Source organism: Podarcis pityusensis (genome assembly GCF_964106645.2).
Source record: "Podarcis pityusensis genome assembly, chromosome: 16".
Taxonomy (NCBI): domain Eukaryota; kingdom Metazoa; phylum Chordata; class Lepidosauria; order Squamata; family Lacertidae; genus Podarcis; species Podarcis pityusensis.
Window position 1 is genome coordinate 36,563,254 of NC_138041.1, and position 16,240 is coordinate 36,579,493.

Sequence of the window (16,240 nt, forward strand, 5' to 3'; positions counted from 1 at the left end):
TATGGCTGCACCATGTGTACAGCTGCAGAGGGCACCTTCTCAAAGCCCAGTAAGTGCTTGCCCAGCTTTGAGGAGGAGGTGTGAGGGCTCTGGCAGTGTTCGAGAGCCCTTCTGGCTCCTTCTCAAAGTTGGGCAAGTGCTTACTGGGCTTTGGGAAGTAGAAGGAAGGAAGTAGGAGAAGCTAGAGCCTTGCTCTTCCTTCCCAAAGCCTGGCTTAAGCCGGGGCTGCAAGGGCTGGGAGGAGGGTGGCATATTACCAAGATCCCCGCCCCCCCGGTACCTGAGATGTATATATTTATTCCTCTGACTGTAAATTGTTGTAACTGATACTAATATTGTGTTTTTGTAGTGTCGTAACCTAAGCTATGGTTTTCCCAGTAGTGATGTATGGAAGTGAGAGCAGGACCATAAAGAAGGCTGATCGCCAAAGAATTGATGCTTTTGAATTATGGTGCTGGAGGAGACTCTTGAGAGTCCCATGGACTGCAAGAAGATCAAACCGATCCATTCTGAAAGAAATCAGCCCTGAGTGCTCACTGGAAGGACAGATCCTGAAGCTGAGGCTCCAATGCTTTGGCCACCTCATGAGAAGACTCCCTGGAAAAGACCCTGATGTTGGGAAAGATTGAGGGCACAAGGAGAAGGGGACGACAGAAGACGAGATGGCTGGACAGTGTTCTCGAAGCTACCAGCATGAGTTTCACCAAACTGCGGGAGGCAGTGGAAGACAGGAGTGCCTGGCATGCTCTGGTCCATGGGGTCACAAAGAGTCGGACATGACTAAATGACTAAATAACAACAACAACAACAACAACCTGCCTTGAGACCTTATGTTGAAGTACAAGCTGGAAATTCTATAAATAATAATTGATCTCAATAAACTCAAGTTGAGCAAGTGCGCCATACGGTACTGCATAATCAGCATAAGGAACATACGAAGATCCCTGCTGGATGAGGCCAAAGATGACCCATCTAGTTCAGCATCCTATTCTCTCAGATGCATGTGGGAAACCAGCGAGCGGGATCTGAGCACAACAGCTGTCTCCCCACCTGAGATTTCTAGCAACTGGTATTCAGAAGCATACACCCTCCAAGAGGAGGCAGAACATAACCATCAGGGTTAATACCGTTGCTAGCTTTATCCGCTATGATTTTCTCCAGTCCTCTTTTAAAGCCATCCAAGTTAGAGGCTGTTGCTGCATCATGATGAGTCAAAGTCCAACCACACCTGGGCGGCCACAGACTCCTCATCTCCATTGTAAAGGTGCGCCCCTTTCCATCCATAACTGTTTCACTCTCTTCACTGTGGCACGTGTCTGTGATAGCTTCATTTTCAAAAGCCATCTGCCCAATCACACAGGGGGATGTTGTGTGATAAATACCTCATCAGCATCAAGACCTAGTACAGTGGTACCTCTGGTTAAGAACTTAATTCGTTCTGGAGGTCCATTCTTAACCTGAAACTGTTCTTAACCTGAAGTACCACTTTAGCTAATGGGGACTTCCGCCACGCGATTTCTTTTCTCATCCTGAAGCAAAGTTCTTAACAAGAGGTACTATTTCTGGGTTAGCAGAGTCTGTAACCTGAAGTGTCTGTAACCTGAGGTACCACTGTAGCAGGTCCCATCACCAGCATCTCTGCAGGTTGCCACACTCACCTTGCCACCGCATACGGTGGCGCCTGCCAACTGCTTCTGTCAGGTCCATGAATGGATTGTGGTTGTGTACAGGAGGGGTTTGCTGCACCTATGTGTGGAGGCAATAATCATGCAAAATGGGGTGATGGGGTTGTATTTCCCTCCCTGCGAGTCAAAACATATTGTCAACAACTCCACCCCCTACCCAAGTTGTAACCTTTCCACATAGGAAAGTTGCTGCAGCCCTTCATTATTTGATCTGCCCCTTTCTGAACCTTCTGTCTAATCAGCCAATCACCTGAATCAACTAATTGATGCCCCCGCCACAATTTATAAGCTCACATTTCCTACGTTCCTATAAATCTGCTCTTAAAAATGTGTACCCATCTATCTATATATATAGTTTTAAAAATCAATATTTCTTCTTCTTTTCATTATTCAGTAATAAAACAAGGTCCTATTCTCCCTTGTATCTCATTGTCTTCCTTGGCATTGAGGGCCCAGGTAACCTTCTCAAGTTTCCCTGATTTACGATTTAATTTCATTTGCTCTTGTCTTGGTTTTTTATCGTGGCATTGAAAATGGAGCATGGAGTTGGGGATTGCTTACCATAAAATCATATTTTCATTCTCTGGCAAGGGTATCCAAAAAGGGAAAGAAATTAGACTGTCCCAGTCTTTTGAGCAATAAAAGTGACATGGGAGTCTTGAGTTAGGACATGAGCTAAAGCTACAAAGGTCAATCTGTGTGTGTGTGTGTACTGGAGGGAGGCGAGTTAGCAACTCTTTTTGCAATGTATTTCCTGGATGGTGCTGAGCATGCTCAATACACAGCATCCAGGGCTGCTACAAACTGCTGAGGGCTGCTCCACTAGGGCGAATGGGGCATTGACCCATTAACCTTAGTCTGCCCTCAGCCAGCCAGCCAGCCTTCCTACATATCACTCCAAGGGGGGTGAAACTGGCATGCCAGTCTTCTCCTCCTCAGTCTCGGTGTTGCCTTTGTAGAACTCAGCAGGGAGGAGGACATGGGCCCAACTAGAATTAGGTGGCTCCACCAGTCATTGGCTGGGGCAACCCAGCCTGATGGGCAGGATATAAATAATAATGAAATTGTTCTTGTTGTTGCACCTACTGTTGGTCTCCCTGCTTTCCACCCTGCCAGTCCCAATTGGCACAAGCCACCATTGCTATAATAAACCATAGGAGCTGCATTTTCCATGGCACCAAGGATCCCTGGCTACTGCTGTGCCTCTTTCCTGCAACTAGAGTTGGCAGGTCTCTAGTATACCAAAGTCTGAAGCAGAAGAGGCAGGGCTTGGGGAAGTCACAGGGATGCCAGTTCTCAAAACTCAAGAAACTGGTAGTTGGGTTCCACCTGGGAGTATAGTCCTGTGGTGAAATGACAGAGTTTGGCAGTAAAGAGGAGAAACTAGCAATGGGATGACCCAGAAAAATGGGAAGCATTCAGGATGGGGAAGGACCTTGTTTCTCTCTTTCTGCTTCTTTGGGGTTGTGGTTGTGGTGGTGGAATGAAAATCTCTTATGAATGATTAGTGAGATGTTTTTAAAAGCGCTTTTCCCAGTTCCCCATGCTTCTTTCTGCAGTAAGCTAAACAGCAATGTGCCCAGGACAATGCACTAACACTGGGCACTGCAAATTTATATGGCTGCTGGTGTTGCATGTATGAATGCCATGTTCAATAGATACCACAGTGTCATGAATGAGACAGCTCCCAGTGAAGAAAGCAGCCGGGAACAGAGAGAGTTAACTGTCATGCAGGATGAACATCGGCTAGTGCCAACTTCCCCACCCCTTGGGATGCAGACTGATAAGGGATTAGCTGAGAGCAGGCTAGAAAGCAGTCAAAGCTCAATGGAAGCACAAACAGGCAGGAAAGAGTTAAGAGACAGCCTCTCAGAGAATGGGGAAGAGGCGGGAGCTGACCCATTAATTCCAAGGTCTTGGTGAATGGGAGGTTTGCAAGACAGGAAGCAAAACAAAAGATGTAAGGTTCATAAGTTCAGTATCTTCTGTTGACATCATAAGGAGTCTTCAGAAGGGTCATCTTGATTGATGATGGCGGAGGCTGTGTTAAGCTTTCCAGAGCTATCTGTTGTTTTGACAATAAATCATCCTTTTTAATTAACTACTCTTACTGTGTGATCAAGCCGGGGACTGGACTCCTGACACACAGGCAGGCACCTGCTACTCTACCATACCTGCACACTTTGAATAAGCCATACTATGAACCATGGCTATTCCACTTCTGATCATGGGAAGTGTTCGTGGGCACTGCTGTGATGTCATAGCACCCAGGGGTGGTATGGAACATGGGTCCTTCATTACCCTTACTTCCCAGTGTTCCTGGATGCTGCTGTAACCATGCTCAACAGCATCAATGGCTTCGTGGAGACCCTGTCAACAGCTTTCTAGGAGCTGCCATTTCCATTCCTGCACAAGTAAGGAAATAGGTTGCCATTGAGGGTTCTTGTTGGTTGCAGGCATCTAAACCAAGGGTGAAGAATCCCAGACACAGGGCTCAAGTGTGGCTCTCCAGGTATAGGGCAGTATATAAATTCAGTAAATCATCATCATCATCATGTTGCAGGAATTTATATATAGGTTGGGGTGGTTGCCCCTCCAGCAGATATCATGCACATGCAGCCCACTACCAAAATCAGCACAATCGCTTTTGTGACTTTTGTGATTTGTCCCCACAAAAGACTTCATCACAGTTTCTTCCTATCTATTCAAAGGGTCTTTGCTGCACAATACCAAATGTAACAATTCACTGATAAATGTATCTATGTACTGGCTCACTGGAAAAACTTCAGAAATGCATATAGACATGTGAGCTCAGCTACTCAGCAGCCCCTCTGCCTGAGAGATAATCCCTGGCATCCTGATACCTGAGTACCAGACAGGTAGCCATTCCAGAAATAACAAACCCAGATGAAGACAAAAGGGTGTGATTAACTTGGCTGGGAAACATTACAAAATGTACATATATCTTTTGTTACACTTGATGGGTGTTTGGTGGAGGGCAAGGAGAACCATGTGGCAGGGTCCAGGATGCTCAGATTACTGCCACCAGACCTCCCCTTTCATGATGTGACCATGATGTATTAGTGATGTAGTTTGGGGGGGGGACATGGGGATTAGCAGCTAATAAAAGTTTTGGGGCTCTTTTGTTCAGGGCTTCCATCTTGTTCCACCTTGTGGCAGGTGGGAGTCCTGTCGTGACAGTCTTCAATAAAGACCAAGCCTACTGGCTGCTGTTTTGCTCTGGTATTCCTGGCTGGTGTCCTTATTTTTTTTGTCCAAGGGAGCCCTCAAATTTCTCTGTTAACAATTATCATCATCATCATCTATCTGGCTCCCAGCAATGGACTGCCAGAGAAGGTGGAGGTCTCTCCTTTGTTGAAGCTTTTTAAACAGTGGTTGGGCTAGACTCTAGGGGTACCTTTCAACTCTACAGTTCTGTGATTCTGTGATTTACAGACTGAACACACAACAGCAATGAATACTGATTGTATTCACTGGGTTTATTTCCATCCCAGATATGAGTAGAATAAGTGAATACTGGCAATTTCTGCGCCTGCTTTTCTTGGAATTCTCCAACATTTCTACTCTGAACATGGAGGTTCTAAGGTTGCTGTTGTTGCTGCCATTGTCATAATCAAAATATATTTATCTCCCGGCTTTCGTTCTAGCAACAGGTCTTCAAGGAAAATAATGTTAAGGCACACAGTAAACATACAATTGCTAGAGAAGCAGAGGAAAGCAGTAGGGATTGAAACAGTGTAATTTATGAGGCTAAATATGGCAGAGGAACAATACAAAGAAAAAACATAGCCACATTTTTTATATAACTTAGATGTATTAGCAGTGCTATTTTTCTAGAAAAAGAGGTGCTGGAGCTCACTATGAACTTCTCCCTTATTCTCTTAGAATGGCAATGGCGCCCACCTGAGAGGTGCTGGAGCTAAGCTCCACTGAGCTCTGGCTGAAAATAAGCCCTGTGTATTACAGAGATAAACTCTGAATGCTGCTGCCAAACAGTTTAACATATACAGACTCCATGATAAAAGCAAAATATGGAGATAATTGTCTGTTCAGATATGTCTTCCCACTTCCCAGCTTCAAACAAACAGGGTGTGTTTTCCCTGAAAAATTTCATTGGTAAGCAAAAAGTGGGGGATCTGAAAACGTTATAACAATTAAATGTGCCTTCCTTGCTGCTACTTATATCACCCTAACTCCCCAGAAGACATTATTTCCCCATCCAAGGGACAGGAAGATCTCATCCAGTAGAAAATACTGGACCTAAACATAACACCTATTTTATATAAGCTGCATTTGTTGCCAATTTGCTTTCAAAGTCAGTTGAAAGTGTTCATAATGAATACAGTGGTACCTCGGGTTACAGACGCTTCAGGTTACAGAATCCATTAACCCAGAAATGGTACCTCGGGTTATGAACTTTGCTTCAGGATGAGAACAGAAATTGTGCTCCAACGGCGTGACAGCAGCGGAAGGCCCCATTAGCTAAAGTGGTAGCGTTAAGAACAGTTTCAGGTTAAAAATGGACCTCCAGTATGAATTTAGTTCTTAACCCAAAGTACCACTGCACAGTGGTTGACCTTGCGCTGAAGAGTTCCCTGATGCTGCCCCCCCCCCCATTTTATCTTCACAACTCTGTTAGGCTTAGAGAAAAAGTCCCTAACTCCTGGGCTGTACTGGGGAAATTGAACCAGGATCACATTATTTTAGTTCATCATTGCTTGCAACATCACGTACCACGTTCAGTGTTATTGCTTCTGGAGATCAGGGAGGCGGGATCTATGGTCCTCCAGATACTCTTGGACCCCAACTCCCAATAGACTCTAGGCCAGCATGATCAATGGTTAGGGATAATGGGAGGTGTAGCTCAGCAACATTTGGAGGGCTACAACTTCCTCAGCCTCGTTATACTTGATACTCTCCCCCTACTCCTTTTCCAGTGAATATTCTCCAGATAGTCATGGCACTACAGTGGTACCTCGGGTTACATACGCTTCAGGTTACTGACTCTGCTAACCCAAAAATAGTACCTCTGGTTAAGAACTTTGCTTCAGGATGAGAACAGAAATGTGGTCTGGTGGCGCGGCGGCAGCAGGAGGCCCCATTAGCTAAAGTGGTGCTTCAGGTTAAGAACAGTTTCAGGTTAAGAACGCACCTCCAGAACGAATTAAGTACTTAACCCGAGGTACCACTGTATTTGCCATGTCTGATGCACAAGAAGTGTGATGACATTTGACAGTCTGTGAAAAGTGACATGCCATGGTACTCTCTTGCTGACAGCTTATGACACTGAGCATATGTTTGTAGGAAACTGCCTTGAACTGCATCAGCCCATTAGTATCCCAATACTGTAATAGAGAACCTATTCCCTTGGCATAGATCCTTAGGTACAGAGGAGGTTGAGTCCATGGAGGAAATGGGGCACTGCCCCACCAGTTACAACCTGTCCTCAGTCAGTCCCCACCTTCTTGGCTCCCAGCACGTTTCCGAGCACAATTCAAAGTGTTGGTGCTGACCTTTAAAGCCCTAAATGGCCTTGGTCCAGTATATCTGAAGGAGCGTCTCCACCCCCATTGTTCTACCCGGACACTGAGGTCCAGTGCCAAGGCCTTCTGGTGGTTCCCTCACTGCGAGAAGCCAAGTTACAGGGAACCAAGCAGAGGGCCTTCTCAGTAGTGGCACCCACCCTGTGGAACGCCCACCCACCAGATGTCAAAGAGAACAGCAACTACCAGACTTTTAGAAGACATCTGAAGGCAGCCCTGTTTAGGGAAGCTTTCGATGTTTGATGCATTACTGTATTTTAATATTTTGTTGGAAGCCACCCAGAGTGGCTGGGGAAGCCCAGCCAGATGGGCGGGGTATAAATAATAAATTATTATTATTATTATTATTATTATTATTATTATTATTATTAACTTAAAACTGCTGTCTTCCTCTTCCTCCTTAGTGTCTCAGTGTGCATATGGAACGTTCTCCTCCAGGAGGCTGTGATGCCCACCAAATTGGATGGCTTTGAATGAGGATTAGCCAAATTCATGGAGGAGAGGGCAACTGATGGTTGCTAGCCACCATGGCTGTGCTCCACCTCCACATTTGGCAAAAGCAATGCTTCCAAATACTAGTAGCTGGAAACCACCGGAGGGGAGAGGGCTAGCTGGTATCCCACAGGCCTGTGGTGGGCCACTGTGAGAACAGGATGCTGGACTAGATGGGCCATTGGCCTGATCCAGCAGCCTAGTCATATGCCCTTATGTTATTGTTGCTTTTGTGGAACTCAGCAGGCAGGAACTAGAAATTAGTGGGCTCCACCTGTCATTGACTCTGGCTCCACCTACTGTTTGGGTTCCCTGCGTTCTACACTACAAGCCTCAAGGAACACCATCCACCACTTCTTTTGCAGGGAGAATGACACTATCCATACAAAAGGAGGAGATACGAAAAGGCTCAGGTAAAACTGCAGTGTTTGCAAAACATCCCCCCAACAGCCTAATACATAGTGGGTCTGCAGTGCTGATTTTGCTGGTGGGCAGGGCAATGAACATAGGAAGCTGCTTCATACCAAGCCAGACCATTGGTCCATCTAGATCAGGCATAGGGAAACTCCGGCCCTCCAGATGTTTGGGACTACAATTCCCATCATCCCTAGCTAACAGGACCAGTGGTCAGGGATGATGGGAATTGTACTTCCAAACATCTGGAGGGCCGGAGCTTGCCTGTGTCTGCCTGATCTAGATCAGTGTCGTTTACACTGATTGGCAGTGGCTTTCCAAAGTTTCAGGGATTGAATCTGGGACCCTTTGCATGCAAGAGCAGATGCAGTACTAGAGAGCTGTATCCCCCAAAGGAATGCATTGGGGAAGAAAGAATGTAATGCAGGATTCTGGAAGAGGGCATGACCATCTGACTGACCTCAAACAAGACCACTTCACAAGGCAAAATATGTAGTATACCACTTAGGGAAACTGGATGGAAAGAGAAAGGCACCATCTATAGCTATTATTATATGATGATGATGATGATTGATGATGAATTCTTTCAGCAAAACCAGAAGCAGGTAGGGTGGAATGGAGTTGAGGAATGACCACCATCTACTCCAAGTGTTCTACTTATGTGATATCTAAAGTTAAAGGGGCAGGTACCCTTTTTGTACATGGGTAAATGTGTACCCACAAGTATATCAAGTTAGGCTGGATCTAGACACATCAAAAAAGCCACTCAGTTAAACGCATTGTAAACTTCATAAAAGGAAATCCCGTTGGCGAAAGATGGGACTCCACAGTGCCATCTGGTATCACAGTGTTATAACTCATATAAAACGCCTTTTCTTTACTAATGTAGCTGAGTCCTTAGTTGAGTTTGGTGCGCAATCTCAACTGTACAGTAGACTAGTTTCTACACTCACACACTCATTCATTCACCACTCTGTATGCTCCATGCAGTAGAGCAGTGTTCCCCAACCTTGGGCCTCCAGCTGTTTTTGGACTACAATTCCCATCATCCTTGACCACTGGTCTTGCTAGTGAGGGATGATGGGAGTTGTAGTCCAAAAACAGCTGGAGGCCCAAGGTTGGGGAACACTGCAGTAGAGTAACTATTGAAGGGCACATTCCAGCCATGCAAAATACCCTCAAGGATGAGTGTAAAGCAGGGGGCATGGCAAGTGTGGCCAAGGATGGGGCATTTACATTGGGGAGAGTCTCAAGGGCCAAACAGAGAGGCATGGATTCTCACATTTGGCTCCACGGTCTAAGGTTCCCAACCCCTTGTCCAATTCTCACCATGAAAAAGTTAAAAGCTTTGATACTGGGGGGGTGGGGTTTGAATATGGCAGAATGACTTCTTTTTCAATGCTCTCTTCTGGTGAAGTCAAGTCAAAGCTACAGCTGGGCTAATGTAGCGTTTTTGAAAAGGATATAGATTTTTTAAAATGGGATGTGGATGATCTAATTTAGTTCTCCCACATCTTCTCGGCCATAAGGAGTTATTTATTATGAAAAGGGTTTTTTTTTTAATTGAACTGTGAATTAAAGGGAGGCTTTCTTCCCCTCCACTTCTCCTCACATTTGAATCAATTTTTTGAATGTACCTGCCTGCTGTTTCACTATCTAATTTGAGAAAATGCATTTTTCTTTCTTATGAAGCTCGTACTTTGAAATCCTCACACACCGAGATGCAATTTTCAGATAACATACAAGTGGGTTTTGTGCTGTATATCCGGCACTGAACACATGTAGGTGGGGGTGGGGGAGGAAAATACCCATAAGCCATTTTATAGAAAAGCACAGTTAATAACAGCTCCGGAGTGTAACAATAATGCCTCAGAGCAGGAAATTTAGCCTGCGAACAATTATTCTTCCCCCTGCATTTTGCCTCGGAGAATCTATTTCAGTTTATGAAAGATTTGAGCTGTAAGTTATTAAAAACACATCTTTTATTTGGATTACGGGTGACATGTATTTATGTGCAAAGGGCTTGTTCCTCTTTAAGGGGTTATTAGTCACTTCAAGGTGATCCGATTCTGAAGGGTGTTCCATTACTGTAAATAGATTTGGATTAAGGTGGCGGTGAATATTCTGGGATTGCAATATTTGCTTGCAAAGTAGCATTTACAGGCAGAGCTGGTGTCTTGCATTTGCCTAGGTACCTCAATCGGGGTGCAGTGCTGGCGCCCAAGGATAAGTGGCCCCCAATCCTTGCAATTGCTGCCTGTGTGCTTTCATTTGCCTTGTGCTGTCCTTCTGGGCAGTTGTGAGGATTGAGCCCAAGTTAATGGTCAGTGATGGCAGCAGCAGCCATTAAAGGCATCTTGCCCAAAGGCCCCCCAAAATCTGGAGCTGGCACTGCATATCATGCAGCTGAACAATACCCCACTCCCCAACACTTTCCATTGCCCAGGATGCTTTGGTAGTGTTCAGATTCCACTGGCATCTGCTTCATCTCATGCTACTTCCCTTCTTTGCCCTCACTGCCTTCAGCCTCATTTGAACCTTCTTCTGATCAGCTGTGGAGGTTTTCCAGATGGGTTTACAAGCACCTTAATATCAGAGACATCATACATAGCCTTGTAAGAGCGTCAACAAAAACATGTGTGGCCACAGTCAACACACAGGATTAAGCAGCAGCATGGACAAATGAGGTCAGGGACAGTGAGGGCAAAGAAGAAGTGGAGGAGGGAAAGTGGTGCTGAGAAGAACACCAATGGAAAATCATAAAAGTCTTTGCAACGAACGTTGAAAAATCAATGAAAACAGGAAACATTTTCTGACACTCACAAACTGAACAAGAAAGGAAATAAATTGTGTGGGCTCAGCCCCAAAATGATCAGGAAAGTAGTTTTTGATGCTTGGTGCTGTTGACTTCCTATTAGTAACACATCCAATGTTCCTAACAGCTTCACCCTTCTTACATGCAATGGTGAGAAAACATGTGAATCTGCTTTGTAACAAATCAGACCACTGGTTCACCTTGTCAGGAGCTTGCCCTACACTCGAGTAGGACCCTGGCAGAGACACATGCCCAACTGGCATATTCTCTTCCTCCTGGTTGATTGTTCGGGAGCTTCAAAAGATTTCTTCAGCCTGAACATCACAGCGACCAATGCCAACAGACATCGGCACACTTAGGGATCCGCAGAGTTTGTGCAGCTTGCATAACAGACCTCAGCAACTCAGTCTTTTGGCTAATTTGAAGACATCTGAAGGCAGCCCTGTTCAGGGAGGCTTTTAATGTTTGATGTATCACAGTATTTTAATATTCTTTTGGAAGCCGCCCAGAGTGGCTGGGGAAGCCCAGACAGATGGGCGGGGTATAAATAATAAATTATTATTATTATTATTATCATCATCATCATCATCTACTTTATTTACATATAAACACACACAGAGCACTGCAACATGGCTCCCTTTCTCTCTAGCATCAGACAGCAAAGAGAAAGAACAAAGGACAATAGTCCCACTTCACGGAACACAGTAACACAAACATCATGTCTCCGTCACTTCCCACTCTGTGGAGTCAAAACATATACCATCATGTGATAGACAAAAATCCCATGACTGCAATCTTGGAGCAGGAATTCTAACACACCTAACATAATATTGTCTATTCTGACTGGCAGTAGTTATCCAGGGACTCAAGAAAAGACCCACCCACATTGGACAGGGTGCTGTCCCGCGTGCATGACGTCACACGTGTGACACCCCCCCCCAGTTGGGCCACGCCTTCTGGGGACACATAGGCACCCCTTTGAGGATTGCCAGACTGCCTTCCCAGAGGCGCTCTGGTGATCACAGCAGGGGGCACAGAGGGCAAAAATCACCCTCCGAGTCTCCTGTCCCCGCCCAGTGAGCCAGTGCTTGCCCAGGGGCAGCCCCTCAATATTGGGGAGAGGCTCAGCCCCCTGCTTCAAAATATTGATTGGGCTGAAGCACCTTCCACCCCCTATAGCCAGCCCCCCCTGCCCACCACCAATATTCCATTATCTGATATCCTTTTTGAGTGATGAACCAGGGAAGATTTGCATGCAAAGAATGTGCTTATGGGGTCTTCCTCCAAGCTGCAGATCATCTCTCCTGTGTTTCATTTCTGCTAGTCCAGCAGCTTTGGAAGACTCAGAAGTGGCAACTCAAATCTTTATGAAAACAGCCTTTAGCACCTCAGAAATGAAAGTCCAGAAACTGTAGAACAGGAAAAGGTGAAAAGCACAGAGCCAGATAAATCCCTAGAGAGGCAGAAACTGTAGTAATCTGAATCCTATATGCATAGGAAATAGGAATTGCCCTTATACTTTATCAGACCATTGATCTATTTATCTCAGTACAGTGGTACCTCGGGTTACATACACTCCAGGTTACAGACTCCGCTAACCCAGAAATAGTACCTCGGGTTAAGAACTTTGCTTCAGGATGAGAACAGAAATTGTGCTCTGGTGGCACGGCAGCAGCAGGAGATCCCATTAGCTAAAGTGGTGCTTCAGGTTAAGAACAGTTTCAGGTTAAGAACGGACCTGCGGAACGAATTAAGTACTTAACCCAAGGTACCACTGTATTGCCCACACTGACTGGCAGTGACTCACCAACATTTCAGACAGGAGCCTCTCCCAGTCCAGCTTGGAAATGACAGGTGTTGAAATTGAAACCTTTAAATGTGAACTAAATCAAATTTCACCTCCATCCTTCTCTCTTTCAACCCTGGTCAATGTCACCAGAGGGATAACAGATGTCCATTTCCCCCTCAAGAATAAAAGGAAATAAACATCCTTCTGGTTTTGTCTGTTGGCATTTTGAAGTACTCATGCAGTGATTTCCAGTTTGTGTTTGTGTGTAAAATCTGCATTTATTTAGGCTTCCATCCAAGCTTACCTCCTGGTGTGTAAGCCCCATTGAACTCAGTGGGACTTCCTTCAGTGAAAACAAGCACGGGATAGGACTGGAAACAGTTCAGCAGATTTGTGCAATTTTAGGCATCACAATTTAAGAAAGATGTCAACAAAGTGGAATGTGTTCTATGACCAGTAGGGACTGGTGCCCTTGGCACTGGTAGGGCAAAATGCAGGGCAGAAGTCAGCAGGTGGGGCCAGAGCCAATGAGAGGCAGAGCCACCCACCAAACTGTTTGTAAGTAAAAATACAGGCAGGCAGGTGTGACTGATGGATGGCAGGCTGAGCTTGCTGGGTGCCCTTTTGCCCCAATGCACTCCACTTCTCAGCAACAAAGATGGTGACAGACCTGGAAGCCAAGTCCTACAAGGAAAGGTTGAAGGTGTTGGGCATGCTTGCTATTAAGAGGCAAAATGGCACCTGCTTTCAAATATTTAAAGGACCACCACATGGGCTGCATTCGCATTACTTCGTTTCCCCAGTGTTTCCTTACCTGCTAATTTCCACATTTCATGTTTCACATAAGGCAAAAGCCGCTTCTGGAAAACTAGCAGAATCTTGTGGACATTTACTGCTCACTTCTGTGTTTAACAAAGGCTACAATATCTGGGCCTTTTCAGTTTAGAGAAAAGGCAAGTAAGAGGAGACCTAATAGAGGTGTATAAAATTATGCATGGTGCATGTTCTCCTTGTCTCATAACCAGTGTTTTTTTCCTTTAAAAAAAATGTTTAGAGGTACTCTCATTTTGACTCAAGAAAACCGCCATTTTATAGTTCAAATCAGGAAAAATAAATACAGTAAATGGACAAAAGTACAAAGATGCATGAAATGTTTAGGAGTATGCGTCCCCGTGCATCCCCCCAGGAAAAAAAAGCACAGCTCATAACACTGTAACTTGGGGACATCCAGTGAAGCTGCATGTTGGAAGATTCAGGACAGGCACAAAGTAATAATTCTCCACATCCACCTAGTTAAACTGTGGGATTTGCTCCCACAAGAAGTAATGATAGTCACCAACTTGGATGGCTTTAAAAGAAGCTTGGTCAAATTCATGGTGGACAAGACAGAGTGGGAAGGGGCCCAAGGGTCAGAGAGCCAGTGTGGTGTAGTGGTTAAGAACGGTAGACTCGTAATCTGGTGAACCGGGTTCGCTTCCCCGCTCCTCTACATGCAGCTGCTGGGTGACCTTGGGCTAGTCACACTTCTTTGAAGTCTCTCAGCCTCACTCACCTCACAGAGTGTTTGTTGTGGGGGAGGAAGGGAAAGGAGATTGTTAGCTGCTATGAGAATCCTTAAAGGTCAAGGTAAAGGGACCCCTGACCATTAGGTCCAGTCATGGCAGACTCTGGGGTTGCGGCGCTCATCTCGCTTTACTGGCCGAGGGAGCCGGCGTACAGCTTCTGGGTCATGTGGCCAGCATGACTAAGCCGCTTCTGGCGAACCAGAGCAGCGCACGGAAACGCCATTTACCTTTCCACTGGAGTGGTACCTATTTATCTACTTGCACTTTGACGTGCTTTCGAACTGCTAGGTTGGCAGGAGCAGGGATTGAACAACGGGAGCTCACCCCGACGCGGGGATTCAAACTGCCGACCTTCTGATCGGCAAGTCCTAGGCTCTGTGGTTTAACCCACAGCGCCACCTGCATCCCATGAGAATCCTTAGGGTAGTGATAAAGCAGGATATCAAATCCAAACTCCTCTTCTTCATCATCTAATCCAACCCCCTGCAAATGGCTACAATCTAATCTCCATTGCTGAAAGTAGCATGTGTCTGAATACTAGTTGCTGGAGTTCACCAATGGGGAGAGTGCTGTTGCACTCAGGTCCTGCTTGCAGACTTCCTTTGGGGACATCCAGTTGGACATGATATTGATGCTCTATTGGCCTGATCTGGCAGATTATCTATTTTCTTATATATCTCCATCCCACTGTACCTCAAAGAAGCTCCTGTTGAAATACAAGGTTCTCCCCGTTCGCATGTTATCCTCACAAGAACCCTGTTGTCACAGTCTGGTCTACGGGTGATCGAAGTCCCGGCTGATGAGGTTGGGACTGGGGGCAAGATGGTGGGGTGGAAGCAGGAACAAGAGTCCAGGAATCAGGGGTCTGAGGGTCAGGAAGCAGGGAGTCATGAAGTCAAAGGTCCGAGGGTTGAGAAGCAAGGAGTCACGAAGTCAAGGGTCCGAGGGTCGAGAAGCAAGGAGCCAGTCTGAGGATCAGGAAGCAAGGAGCCAAACGCAGCAAGGCAGGAAACGTGTTGCTGTGGCAAAGAGCCAAAGCGAAATGCTGACCTTATATCCCTTCCCGGCTCTTGCCACCAGGTGCTGTGAGTTACCAAGCGGCCTCACCTGTGCGGCTGCACCTTACCTCTCCAGAACAAACTTAGGAAGGCCCCAGTCCTGCAAAGCCCTACTGGTCACAGGGCCTGGCTCCTGCACACACTCCTGACACCTGTGCAGTAGGTTAGGCTGAAATAATGACTGGTTCCAAGGTTGCCCTGTGAGCTTCATGGCTGAGTGGAGATTTGAATGCTGGACTCCTAGGATCTAGTCTGACACTCCAATCACAACACCACGTTCACTCTCAAGTTCCACCACCACCACCACGTGTGAAATACCTTTGACCCTCCCTCCTTCCCTCATCTCTGCTGCTTGGGGCTGTTAGTCACCAGCCCTTATTTGCAGCTGGCATTTCCCTTTCCACCGACAGCTCAACAAAGCCAATAATAAAACCGAGCTCTCCGTGCCAGTCATTAGGTGAGACAATGAGAAGTGGCCTCTCAAACATAATAAACTGCTCCAGCCTCCCACGTAATGGCAAGTGTGAGGTGGAAATCTTCTCTGCGCCTCATCCAAGGCCTTTATTATTGCATTTAGCTGTCAGTGTGCCTCAGCAAACAATTCGAATATCTCTCGCAGCCCCAGAGTGTCATGCAATTCGCTACTTGAAATGCTTCCTTTATGGGCCTCTAGCAAAGAATGGATCCTTTTTGCTATATTTCTTTCTTTCTCTCTCTCTCTGTCAGGTGGGGAGAAATAGAAGCAGGGGGGAGCAGGACAGCTTCTGGAATTTTGGAAGCTTCAGACCACAGATGTCTGAGTTATTTCCATTTAAACATAAGGGCTAGAAACTCAGAATAAAACGAGAAGCATGAAAA